The sequence below is a fragment of the Myotis davidii genome, unplaced genomic scaffold, assembly GCF_000327345.1.
Source record: "Myotis davidii unplaced genomic scaffold, ASM32734v1 scaffold196, whole genome shotgun sequence".
NCBI classification, from domain to species: Eukaryota; Metazoa; Chordata; class Mammalia; order Chiroptera; family Vespertilionidae; genus Myotis; species Myotis davidii.
The window spans coordinates 1,992,847-2,004,739 of NW_006288258.1; the positions used below are offsets into that span (position 1 = coordinate 1,992,847).

Genomic DNA, 11,893 nt, shown 5'->3' on the forward strand with positions numbered 1-11,893 from the left:
AGAAGCCGCTGCTAGCCACACCCCGGATTTCTCTGGACTAACCAATAATAATCAAGGGAAGTGCACGCCATCACTATGACCACATCCTGTACCGACTCGCGCCTGGCCAATCAGCGGGGCCCACAGCCCCCTCTCCTGCCCTCACTCCTCCCCCCTATATACCCCCCTGTCCCGTCAGGCCTCGCTCTCTCTCGGCCACCGGGGCTTGCCGTTGCATCGGTGAGTGTGGCAGGGGAGCCAAACCTAGGTTTGAAATAAATGACTCTTTGCTTTTGCATCGGACTCGCTGGCTCCCTGGTGGGCTCTTGGGAACCTTGAAATCTGGGCACAACAGCTGGTCTTGGCAATGGCAGCCAGACAATCTAGCAGCGGTTCTCAACCTGTGGGTCGCGACCCCTTTGGCGGTCGAATGACCCTTTCACAGGGTCGCCTAAGACCATCCTGCATATCAGATATTTACAGTATGATTCATAACAGTAGCAACATTACAGTTATGAAGTAGCAACGAAAATAATTTTATGGTTGGGTCACAAAATGAGGAACTGTATTTAAAGGGCCAGAAGGTTGAAAACTACTGATAGTGCAAATTTAACTGTGGTTCGGCTGGCATTGTTATCCCCCAAGATGTAATGTGGTGGAAGAAGTCAAAAGGATACCCAAGACTTGAAATTCAACAGAGGGCAGGAATATGTTCTAGGCAACCTATACATTCAAAATAAGACTAGTGATAGTCAAAGTAGTGTAGGATAGTTAGAGTTAACCTGACATAAGGACCTTGAAGACTACATGGTTAACTTTAGTACTTGGATTTAGTCAACAAAAATAATGCTAGATAATAACAGCTGGTGGGCTGAAGATGCTAACAGACTAAGTCATCATTGCTTTTGGCTGGGGATGATGCCTGAGCCTATGTAGATAGCCTCAGAATTCCTGGAGGGAAATCATTGACAAATGTTAATAGTAAGAGGAAATAGCAGGGAAAATATTTCACATTTCCCAAAGGTACTATAATAAGAGACTTGAACTACATTAGCTTATTTAATATTGGTAAATGTGGAATACATGTCATTATTATTTTCATATTATAATGGATGTGATAACATTCAGAATGTTAGGTAGTGGCATAACTAATATTTGCAACTCAGTATGTCATGACTTTGAAAGACATACTTGGACCCATACCATGATGCATCCACCTCCCATATTATATTGAGAGAGGCCAAAGGTGAATGTTCTCAACATACTTTTGCATAATGTTATTTGACTACAGAGATTGGCTGCAAAGTTTATTGGAAAGTCTGTAGTGCTTTATGGCATTCCAATGAGTGGATTACTGAACCCTGTGCGTGGACAGTCATCTAGATGCAGAGCACAATAGTCTGTATTGCATGCCCTTCAGTGAATTCAGAGGGACGGCTTCTTTGTCATCGAGGTGGGAGGCAAACTGGATGAATGCACAGATTGCCCTCTAAACTGTCCTCTCAAAACCGCAATATGTATTCATGGAATTAGGATTGAACCTGTCACTATGGAGAAAAAAGATGAAAACCTATAGATCCTTGAAAAGGAGCTTAAGAACTTACGTTACAGTGAAACTATGCATGGTTCTTTGAAGGCATTAAGCTGTGCAAGAGTATGCTGATAACAAATGTGAAAGGAGGACGACCAGGTGTACACAAGGAGATTGAAATGCCGCTTACAGGAACAGATGACTTCAAAGGGATTAAATTAAGACATAAAAAGCAGAGGCGTTGGTGCTGCTCAGGCTGCTGGTAGAAGTTGTGAAAGTTTCCTTCAGTAATGTGTCAGCCTGAATGTAGCTTAAGCTGTTACTGGCAAATTTGATACTAATAATCACTGTTTGTTGGAGCGGTGGCTCAGATGTTAGTGAATGACTTCTGTATCAATATATACCCAGGAGGCTCTCAAGTTCCATCCCCTTGGTAGTTTGCCAAGAGGTTGGCAATCGGTTAAGCTTTCTTTAGTTGGTATTTGCATGCTTAATATTTATACAGAGATTTGCCCAACATATTACAAGGAAAAAGTCCCTCAAATCAAATCAAAGCTATGGGGTGGCAGAACAATAAAAGTTATAGAATCACACCTTAGTGCAATTAATATTTATGGAGTACTGATTATATACTAGGCACTAGAGTAATTGCTAGGCAACAATAACTCATGCCCTTGTCGATCTTAGAGTCTAGTTTTATCAAATAACCCCATACATAAATGTAAGACTGCGACTATGGCAAGGACAGTGAAGAAGAGATAAGAGTGCTTATAGAACCATTTAAAATTGACCTCATCAGGTGATTAGGGAAGGTGTCCCTAATGAAACAATCTTCCTTCATGAATCTCCTGAAGGGTGAGTTAGTGTTAACTAAGAGAAAAAGTTTACCCACCGGGGGGCATGATATGTGCAAAGGTTTCTTGAGACAGCAGGGAGCAGAGTAGAGAGCTTAGTACAGAAAGAGGCTAGAGAGTAGGTAGAGACCAAACAATGCCACGGCCACATTTTTGAGTTATACTACCCAACATGGTTGCCACTAACTAATGTGATTGTTTAAATCTATACTAATAAAAGGGTAATATGCTAATTAGACCAGACGTCTTCCGGATGACTTTCTGGATGTCCTTCTTGACAAAGCTGGGCCTGGGACAAGCTGCCCAACCCCCGGTTCCAGGTGCTAGTGCCTGTGGCTGTGGCCTGGGAGAGGGACAAGCCGCCCACCCCGCTGTCCCAGGTGCCTGCAGCTATGGCCAGCCCAGGCAAAGCCGGCCTGGGTTTTGGGTGCTTGCGGCCAGAGGAGGGAATCCTGGATCCTGGGTGTGGGGCAGAGGCAGAGGCAGTTAGGGGCAATCAGGACAACAGGGGAGCAGTAGGGGCGATCAGGCAGGCAGGCAGGTGAGCGGTTAGGAACCAGCAGTCCTGGATTGTGAGAGGCATGTCCAACTGCCGGTTTAGGTCCGACCCCACAGGGGTTAGGCCTAAACCGGCAGTCAGACATTCCTCGAGGGGTCCCAGATTGGAAAGGATGCAGGCCAAGCTGAGGGACCCCACCCCCATGAACGAATCTTGTGCAGTGGGCCTCTAGTATGGATATAAAGTGATTGAAATTAAATAAAGAATTTATTTCCTCAGTTGAACTAGCCACATTTCAGGTGCTCAATTGCCACTGTGGCTAGTAGTTACTGTATTGGAAAGTTCAGAAAACATTTCTATTATTGCAGAAAGTTCTACTGTATCGCAGTGTTGGAAATTAGCTTTATTCCAGGAGTGACAGGAAGCCACAGAAGGATTTTCTTCAACATTGCAGTATGGAGTGATGTGATCAGAAGAACCATTTTGAGAAGAACTTGATGGCCATAAAATGGGGACTAGTTTGCCTGGGGGGAAAAATCAGATTGTATTTAAGTAGGCCACTACAAAATGCTATTGTAGCCGAAACTGGTTTGGCTCAGTGGATTGAGCGTAGGCTTGCGGACTAAAAGGTCCCAGGTTCGATCCCGGTCAAGGGCGTGTACCTGGGTTGCGGGCACATCTCCAGTAGGAGATGTGCAGGAGGCAGCTGATTGATGTTTCTCTCTCATCGATGTTTCTAACTCTCTATCTCTCTCCCTTCCTCTCTGTAAAATATATGAAAAAAAATGCTATTGTAGAACCAAGAAAAAGGTTATAATAGATGCAGATGAGAAAAATGGACAGAGTTGCATGAATTTAGGAGCCAAAATAGACAAGAATTGGTGATGAATTAAATTTAGGAATTGAAGGAGACATTTTTGGCTTTCAAAGTTTCTTGATGGTGGTTTCATTCATTGACAGGAGGGACAGTGGAATAGGATTTGATCTATAGAGAGGGTGCTTTATGCGACGTTCCTGGGCAATCCAAGAAGTCAAGAGGCAACGGATATAAACCTTCCTTTCATACTTCTCAGCCATCCCACAGCTCGTTCTTTTAACAGACTATGCATTTTAGAGCAAGGCTCTGTGGTGTGACAGAGCTACATTTAGGTCACACACCTTATAAGAACTGGACATTTAATTGACTGGAAAGGTAGCAGACTCATATTCTGAGTGCTAAATGGGATGCCATAGATCCCACAATGTACTTTCATTATTTTCTGGATATAATGACCAAATGCTGAAGAGTTTCCATGATTTGTGGGTTAATGGCAGAGAAAGTTCTGTTTCTGCAACTATTTTTTCTGCTTACACCATGTTACTTCCCCAGGGTGAGAAAAGTAAGACTTTTCTGGTCTAAAACTTTTGTAGTAAGCAGTTGTATGAGAAATATCTGTGGAATTGCCTAGCCCAAAGGCAGGCAGTATAGAAGTCTGCTTTATCATCAAGGAGGGAAGATGCTCACTAGGTTTCTTGGCACAACTTTAAAGGTATATTTCTTCAACATTTCTTGATACTATAGCGGTATATTTTGATGCTATCTGTAAGTTGCTCAAAGAATTTTAAAGCAGTTTTAAATTTTCTTAGCCACAAAGAACTTGTCAAAGACTGCTGAACAGCTATGAAAATGTGGAAACAAACACTCCTGGTGAATGAATAAGCTCACCAATTTGGAACAGGTTTCAAAAGACAAAACTCAGCATTTCTTGTTGAGGTAATATATTCCTGCTTTTTCATTCAGTTCTCTCATTCTCTTGCTTTATTTATTATTTCCATCTGCTTAGGTAGACTCTAAATTTCCATTAGGTCCCAATATTTTGTTAGGGTGAGTGTAAAATAAAATTTACTTACCTGAATAATTAATTCATTACAAATATAATTAAGAAAGATTAATCATATGTAAAACAAATTTTTGAAAACTTATTTTAAAGGGGGATGATGATCTACACCCAATTTAAAGCAAATATTTTCAGTTTAAAATATCGGTTTTTTTATTCCATATCTTGATAGGAAATAGAATCTTTAGTGTATATTAAAACAAAATAAAGTCGTGATTAATCCTTGCATTTAAGTAAGTACCCAAAACAGTTGATGCTTTTTTCTAAGTAAGCTGCTTAACAATCTGATGACATACAAAAAATAATGCCACTTCTTTTAACTACTTAAAATATAAAATGTGGCAAAGTGAGTTTGTAATATCTGATAAGAATTTAATTGGTAAGAGCTGAGAAAGGCGTTAATGGTTTCTGTTGAATATTAATCAATTAAGCGTAACTATAGAAAAACATATCATGGCATCGGTACTGCAAATATATGTATGTCAATTGTGACTGAATATTATTCTACAGCCATAAATATTTCCTTATCCTTTAGGACTCGAAATAAATTATCAGTGGTTAATGTTAACATGACTGAGAATGACTGCTATGCCTCCATTGCTGACAAATTTGATCATCCCCAAATATTTTTTCTATCACAAATATGAAGGCTAGAATTCACATTTCTGTTTTAACTACTACATTAAAAGATAATTTGAAATTTTTCAAAAATTAAACTTTGGAAAAATAATTTCAACCTTAATAAGACAAGTAAATGTAGAAGTGATCATTCTTATTTCTTATTATTCTTAGCATGGCATATATTACAGAGGGCCCCACCCCCAAAAAAGAAAGTTAAGTTCCTGGAGTATAAGGTAATAAATACTATATCCTGTTACTTTCATTATATATTTTACAAATTTGATGTAAATGAGAAAAATGTACTCATGGAAGTCACTATTATATCGGTTTTATATTAACTTGGCCTTTACCAAAGAAATATGCTTTGAAAAGTAGAAATGTACCCAGCTAGGTAATAGGCATTAGTCATTAACATTAACTAAATTTTCAGGTAAACGATAAATCTCTTGATTCTATAGCTAGGAGTTAATTCAGGAGAGTGGTTATCATCAACTCCAAGCCTTTCGTGTTTTTCATTGTTCTATTCAAATGAAAAGCTTTATGTATGCCAGCTTTTGTTACCACCCAATTAATTCTCAAAACCAATTAAGATAAAATCATACATAATAATCTACTTATTACTAAGGGTATACAATTTGCCTCCATCACTTAGTTTTTTGACCCACCATTGACCACCCCTGATTAGTGGAACTCCAGTACTCTCTGCTTCTTTGCTTATTAGCATTAACAGACATTTGGAAAGAGACACCCACTTCAATTTCATATAGACATTGCACATTCTCTATAATTTGAATAGCTCCATAATTGCTTGTCTTTGAAGATCTGACTTCACATTATTTGGTTTTTTAACATCACTCTCGCTTGAGAACATGATATTAACCCAATATGATGTAATTAACATGGCTGTTGGCTGGTTATCGTTGTTCATATAAAATTTCTGAGAATGTAAACCTATATATTTGAAGAAACATTTTTATTTAAGTTTGTAAAATCAAGTGTGTAAATTATATTTCTGATTAATTTTTATTTGGACAGTTGACTATTGTGTTCCTCACTTTGGATAACATTTATACATTTTTAGATACCCAATCAAGTCTTTTTTTATTGTAGAGTATTATAGTATTAGAAAAAAATGTTATAAATTCTATTTGATTATATTTTTCCATAAACATAATTTATAATTATATAAATTTAAGTTTACTGCAACATCATTGTGAAGTTTAATGCTAAGTTATTTTTGTCCTCTGGATTTAAAAATAATTAATATAGTTTATGTTAAGAAATTAACAGTATTCAAATGTATACTATTAATTCAAATTTATGCTTCATCAATATAAGTAAATTCAGTTAAAGTATTTTAAATTAATATATATTTTAAAGATAAAAAAGTAATGAATTTGTGTTTATGCAAAACTCTGGGGTAAATCACAAATATTATTAGCTCCATGAAATTAATTTGTTGGCTTAACACACAAAATGTCAATAAATTAATTCATTTTATATCCATGTTTATAATGCTTCACTAGTGAGATATTTCTGAGTTCTGATTACATGTGCATATAAAACATCCCATGTATCTAATACGCTTTTCCCAATAACAGTAGCAATAGTCTAAATCAGTGATTTTCATAGGAAATTGAAACATTTCTGTAATTTTATGAAAGAGGTTGGTTTAAGAAAGGAGAATTAAAGATGTAGCTTGACTTTGAAACGTCCTCTTTGAAGCTATCATATATTTTCTTCATGTTGCATGCATAATATTCTCATAATTTTAGTATTATAATTGTAAATAAAAATATTTGATCAAATGTTGATGAAAAACTACAATTCTTGTTCTAGCTCTGTAATTTAAATACCGCAGGTAAAGTTTGATTAGATGTCAATGTCTCTAGCCACCAATCATGCAAAGATTGAAGGACCAGGCACAAAATTGGTTCAGAAATTAGTCAAGGGTTGGAGGCCGAGTCAAGTCACCCAGTCTTGGAATTAGTAGGATATGCAGTTAAAGAACAGGTTAAAATAACAGAACCTCTGAACAAAAGACAGCCTCTATTTTCTCAAAGATTTAGGCCTTTGTTTAGAAATGAGGAACTAGGTGTGGTTGAAGGAGAAGAGGATGGAAGTGGAGATATTTAAAATGTAAAGGTACCTGTGGGCAAACACTCTCAGGTAATAAACTACTTTCTTAACTTTATGCAAATACTGGTATTTGTTTTAAAAATGCATATTCTGACAGACTGATGAATTCATCTCAATTGGTTAAGACAAAAGAAGTCAGTTAGACTATGCTGTTTTTTGTTTGTTTGTTTGTTTGTGTGTTATTTTTTACTGAAACTGCCAGCTGTCCTCAGTCTTGAGTTGATAAGTAGGAAGTTAAACAGCTTAAAAGAAATTCAGGTATTGTTTCTTAACTCAAAGTGAAGATAAAATATGAAACAGAATGTCAATGATATCAACAGAAACAGCAATCATAAAACAGTTTGAGACAGCTGGGAATGAATTCTGTAATAGAAATCTGGAACTCCATCATAACTGACTTTTATCTACATTTGATTTAACTTTGATCAACTCTGAAGAGGCGTCTTTTTAAAGTAAATTTTATCTGTATTTGCAACCAAATTTTCACCTGGCTACATTTCACTTACAAAGACATTAATACATTTTTAAAATAATGTTTTTGATGAGAAAATGACCCTCGTGGTTTTGTTTCCTTTATAGAGGAAGAACACACATGCCTTTGCCCACAGTTGCCATTTTTTAAAGCCTTCCCATTTAGCACTGGAAATGAAGGAGGCTCTTTTCCTCTATGGTGGTTTGGTTTTATAACTTTGATACTCTATTGGCTCCAGTTTAACTAAAAAAGATTGAGAATTCAATACTCAATAGAGATGCTGAAAAAAAGCATTTTTCTGGTAATGCTACCTTATCTACATTACAGAATTCTTCACAATAAAATAATAAAGTATATTTAATGGATTTATGACGCTGTGTGGTTTAGGTTGTTTTCCTGTGATAAAGGGGAGTTGGAAAACTCCCATTTCCCTCATACTCAATTGACAGATAATAGTGCCTGAGAAATTAAGAATAGTGTTTTCAACTGCATGCTTTTTGAGAGGTACCTATAGAATCAGACATTCGTTCAATATACCTTTACTGAGAATCTACCAGGACCTAGGACTCCTAAGCCAGTGGTCGGCAAACTGCGGCCCCTTGAGTGTGGCTCTTCCACAAAATACCATGAGCAGGTGCGTACGTACAGTGCGATTGAAACTTCGTCACCACACTCAAGGGGCCAAAGAGCCACATGTGGCTCACGAGCCGCAGTTTGCCAACCACTGTTAAGCTATAAGCTACATGAGAGTAGGCACTGTGCTAATTCACTTTTCTTCTTTTTTTATTTTTTTCTCATTGCCATTTATCCCCTCTTACCCTCTTCCATCTCCACTCCATCCCCCCTCCAATCACCACACTTTTGTCTCTGTCCATGAGTTCTTTCTCTTTTATGCTCAATCCCTCCACCCTCCCAACAAGCTGCCTCCCTGTACTCCAGAAATTTAAACAGATTTGGTAATAAGAAATAAATGCTGACACATATGCAGGTCTCAGATGGTGAAGAAATGGTTTTGCATGCTGAACTTGGAGACTGGTCTTATTCTTTAGAAGTTAGGGAATGTGGAAGGACTCTGTAAGCAGAAATGCTAATGTTTACCACATGAAGGATGGGATATAATGTGTCATTCCTAACATAGAAATGTTTGTTAGGAGACATTGGCATTATCTCGGTAGAGGTAATAACATTGTGAACAAGAGTAGCCACAGTGAGAGTGATGAAGACCGATTTGAGAAATATTTTTTGTAAACACTAGACAAGATTGAGTAACCATCCTCCTTTACCCAACTTTGGAGAATTAACATACCTCCAATCTTGGTCTTTGGTTCCTTTTTTTTAGGCACACAATGATGACTCCAGTTCTATATCTATCTCAGTTCTCTCTTCTGAGATCTAAGACTTATAAACACTTCCTTTCTTCTCCACTTGTGTTTCTAAGGAATCTCCATGGTCAAATGATTATTTTCCTGTGTTCCATATTTTAGAATGTAGCCCCATCATATGACTGTGTCTCAAGCCAGAAATCAGAAGCACCCTTGAAATATTATTCTTGTCTGTCATTTCTAGCTTATTATGTCTTTACCTTTCTCTGGAGCTACCCTAGTCTAGGACTCCATCACCTTTCAACAATTGCAGGCATTTTTAAATTGGGTTTTCCATATCTATTCTTAGTTACCTGTCAATGTAATCTGTGTAATGTATTTGCCATAATCTTTTCAAAATGTTCTAATGTGTTTTCTTCTCAATGTGAATTTTTTAGTGACAATTATTTTATGATGAACTTTGGCATCCTTAATATGATCTTTAACATGTTATATAATCTGGCCCCTGTTAAACTCTCCTGCCTCCTCTTAGACCACTCTATCTTTTGCTTTTTATTTCTCTGCTAGACTAGCTATTTTTTAGTTTCTCCAGAAATTTATATGTTCTCTTACCAAAAGACATTTTCACATACTATTTCCTCTCTTTCAAAGGTTAGCTCATCAGGACTCTGCCGACACCTTCCCCTTCCTCCCCCACTAGAGAGGTATAAACAGCTGTAAGGTTTCATAGTTACTAATGCATTTTGATTTATAGAACTGATTACAGTTAGAATTTATATATTGGTATAATTTCTCCATTAATGTCTTGCTTCCTCACTAGAATGAAGACAAGGTACATGTTTTTTGCTCAGCAAAATATCTTTAGATTCTGATTCAATTAATAATATGTAATATGTTCTTTTAGTGAATATTTGCCAATTGGATGACAATGATCAATTAGAATAGAGTAAGCAAAAATTTCAATATAAACCAAAATTCTTAAAAAACAGAGTATACTTTCAGACTCATCTGTGCATATGCTCACAAAGTCAAATATACGTTTATATGTATATTATAATTCAAGTTGAAAATACTTTTTGATAAATGACTGGAAATAGAAGAATAAGCCATATTGCAATGTCAAATACTCTTTAACCTTTCTTTGGGTTATGCTTTAGAAAACCATGCTAATCAGAGAATATCTTGGATTTCACCATAAAAGAAATAAAACAGAGCTTTGTGAGATTCTATTATATCTAAATTCAATATGTGGTTTTAAGAAATTGCTCTAAAGAGGTTTTGAAAGGTTACCACACGGAGGCCAAATAATTGGTGAAATAAAATACTATAAAGTACGCAATAAAAAATGTTTTGTTGACCTTCTTGAATCTATTACTCATAGAGTAGTCAGCAAATCTTGTTAAAGTCCTTTGTGAGGAAAACTTTCTTCTTTAAATTCATTTACTAACCGCCTGTCCCAGTAGGGTAACACAATAAAACCATTTCCTGGGAAGTCAATGTAAATTGAAAAGAACCAGAGACCTGGTCTCCCACCAATTGCTTTATGACTGGGGAAATGAGAAGGACCTAAAGACTAGAAAATTTATACTTTATCCAGCTCTCATGTTTTATATTTCTGTTCATTTTAAATAGAGGCATGTTTTCCTTTTCTATGTGAGGGTATAGATGTGAACTAAAACACAAGGAAAATGATAATTTCAAAACAGATAACAGTTAATACATAACTGAGAAAATGTCACAAGACACATACACTTACCTGAATGAATTGGCCTTAAGATTATTATATATGTGCAGAGAATGGGGAGACCACCCAGGGTGGGGAAGCCATAAATATTTTTACAAAGAAGGTCAGTTTAGGCTAAGGGCTGGTAAAATTAGCAAATATAGGGAATAGTGCATCTCTTCTTCAATTAGAAATTTCTGGCAAATATTTGCTTATAACTCTATTTTAGCTTGTATCCCGTCTTCAAAATTATTATCACAGTTACATAAATAAATAAAAACATATATTAAAATTATGGTGAAAATACACTCAAGAGGACTATTCTTAATAAGCTATCAGAAAAATATCAAGTTCCATTTTTGTCTAAGTGAGATTGGGTGGCTATTCCTCTCACAACTGTGTTCCCGGGATGGGGCAGCCACTCGACCACCACAGGAGATCTCTAAAGGGCATGCCAAAGAGAGACACCGCCTCCCCCAAAAGTGTCATTTTATTAGTGGAAAGAACCTGTTAAATTGCACTTAGTTTAGCTCAGAAACCCTGTCCTAAAGTTCAGAAATTATACTCACTGGAATCAAAGGACAGAGACCCGGGTCAGAGCCAGAGAGAAAGCATTTGCTCCACCATCTGTGGATGAGGCAGCTCAACCAAGCTGCTTGCAGTGGGCTTTCTCTGGCCTGAGGAGTCCAGTTCCAGCTGCCTCACCTAAGGAAACTCAAGGAGAAATCAATGTTCCTGGTTAGACTAGGTTCTTAGTACCAAGAGACTCAAAGAATCATAAAAGGAGAGAAAATTTTTTTCTGTCTTGGAAATATCTTCCCAGACACTGGAGTTTGGCTCCCTAACTAATTGGATCTCTAGGATCAAAGTTATCCC

General features: G+C 36.9%; 1 long non-coding RNA gene across 1 annotated transcript; it reads left to right on the forward strand.

Moving 5' to 3' along the window:
- The first annotated feature begins 4,494 nt into the window (after positions 1 to 4,494).
- Positions 4,495 to 7,504, forward strand: LOC107182545. The gene is made up of 3 exons (XR_001513261.1): positions 4,495 to 4,616; positions 5,533 to 5,594; positions 7,425 to 7,504. It is a non-coding gene; the product is annotated as an uncharacterized LOC107182545 (long non-coding RNA).
- Positions 7,505 to 11,893: the final 4,389 nt, after the last annotated feature.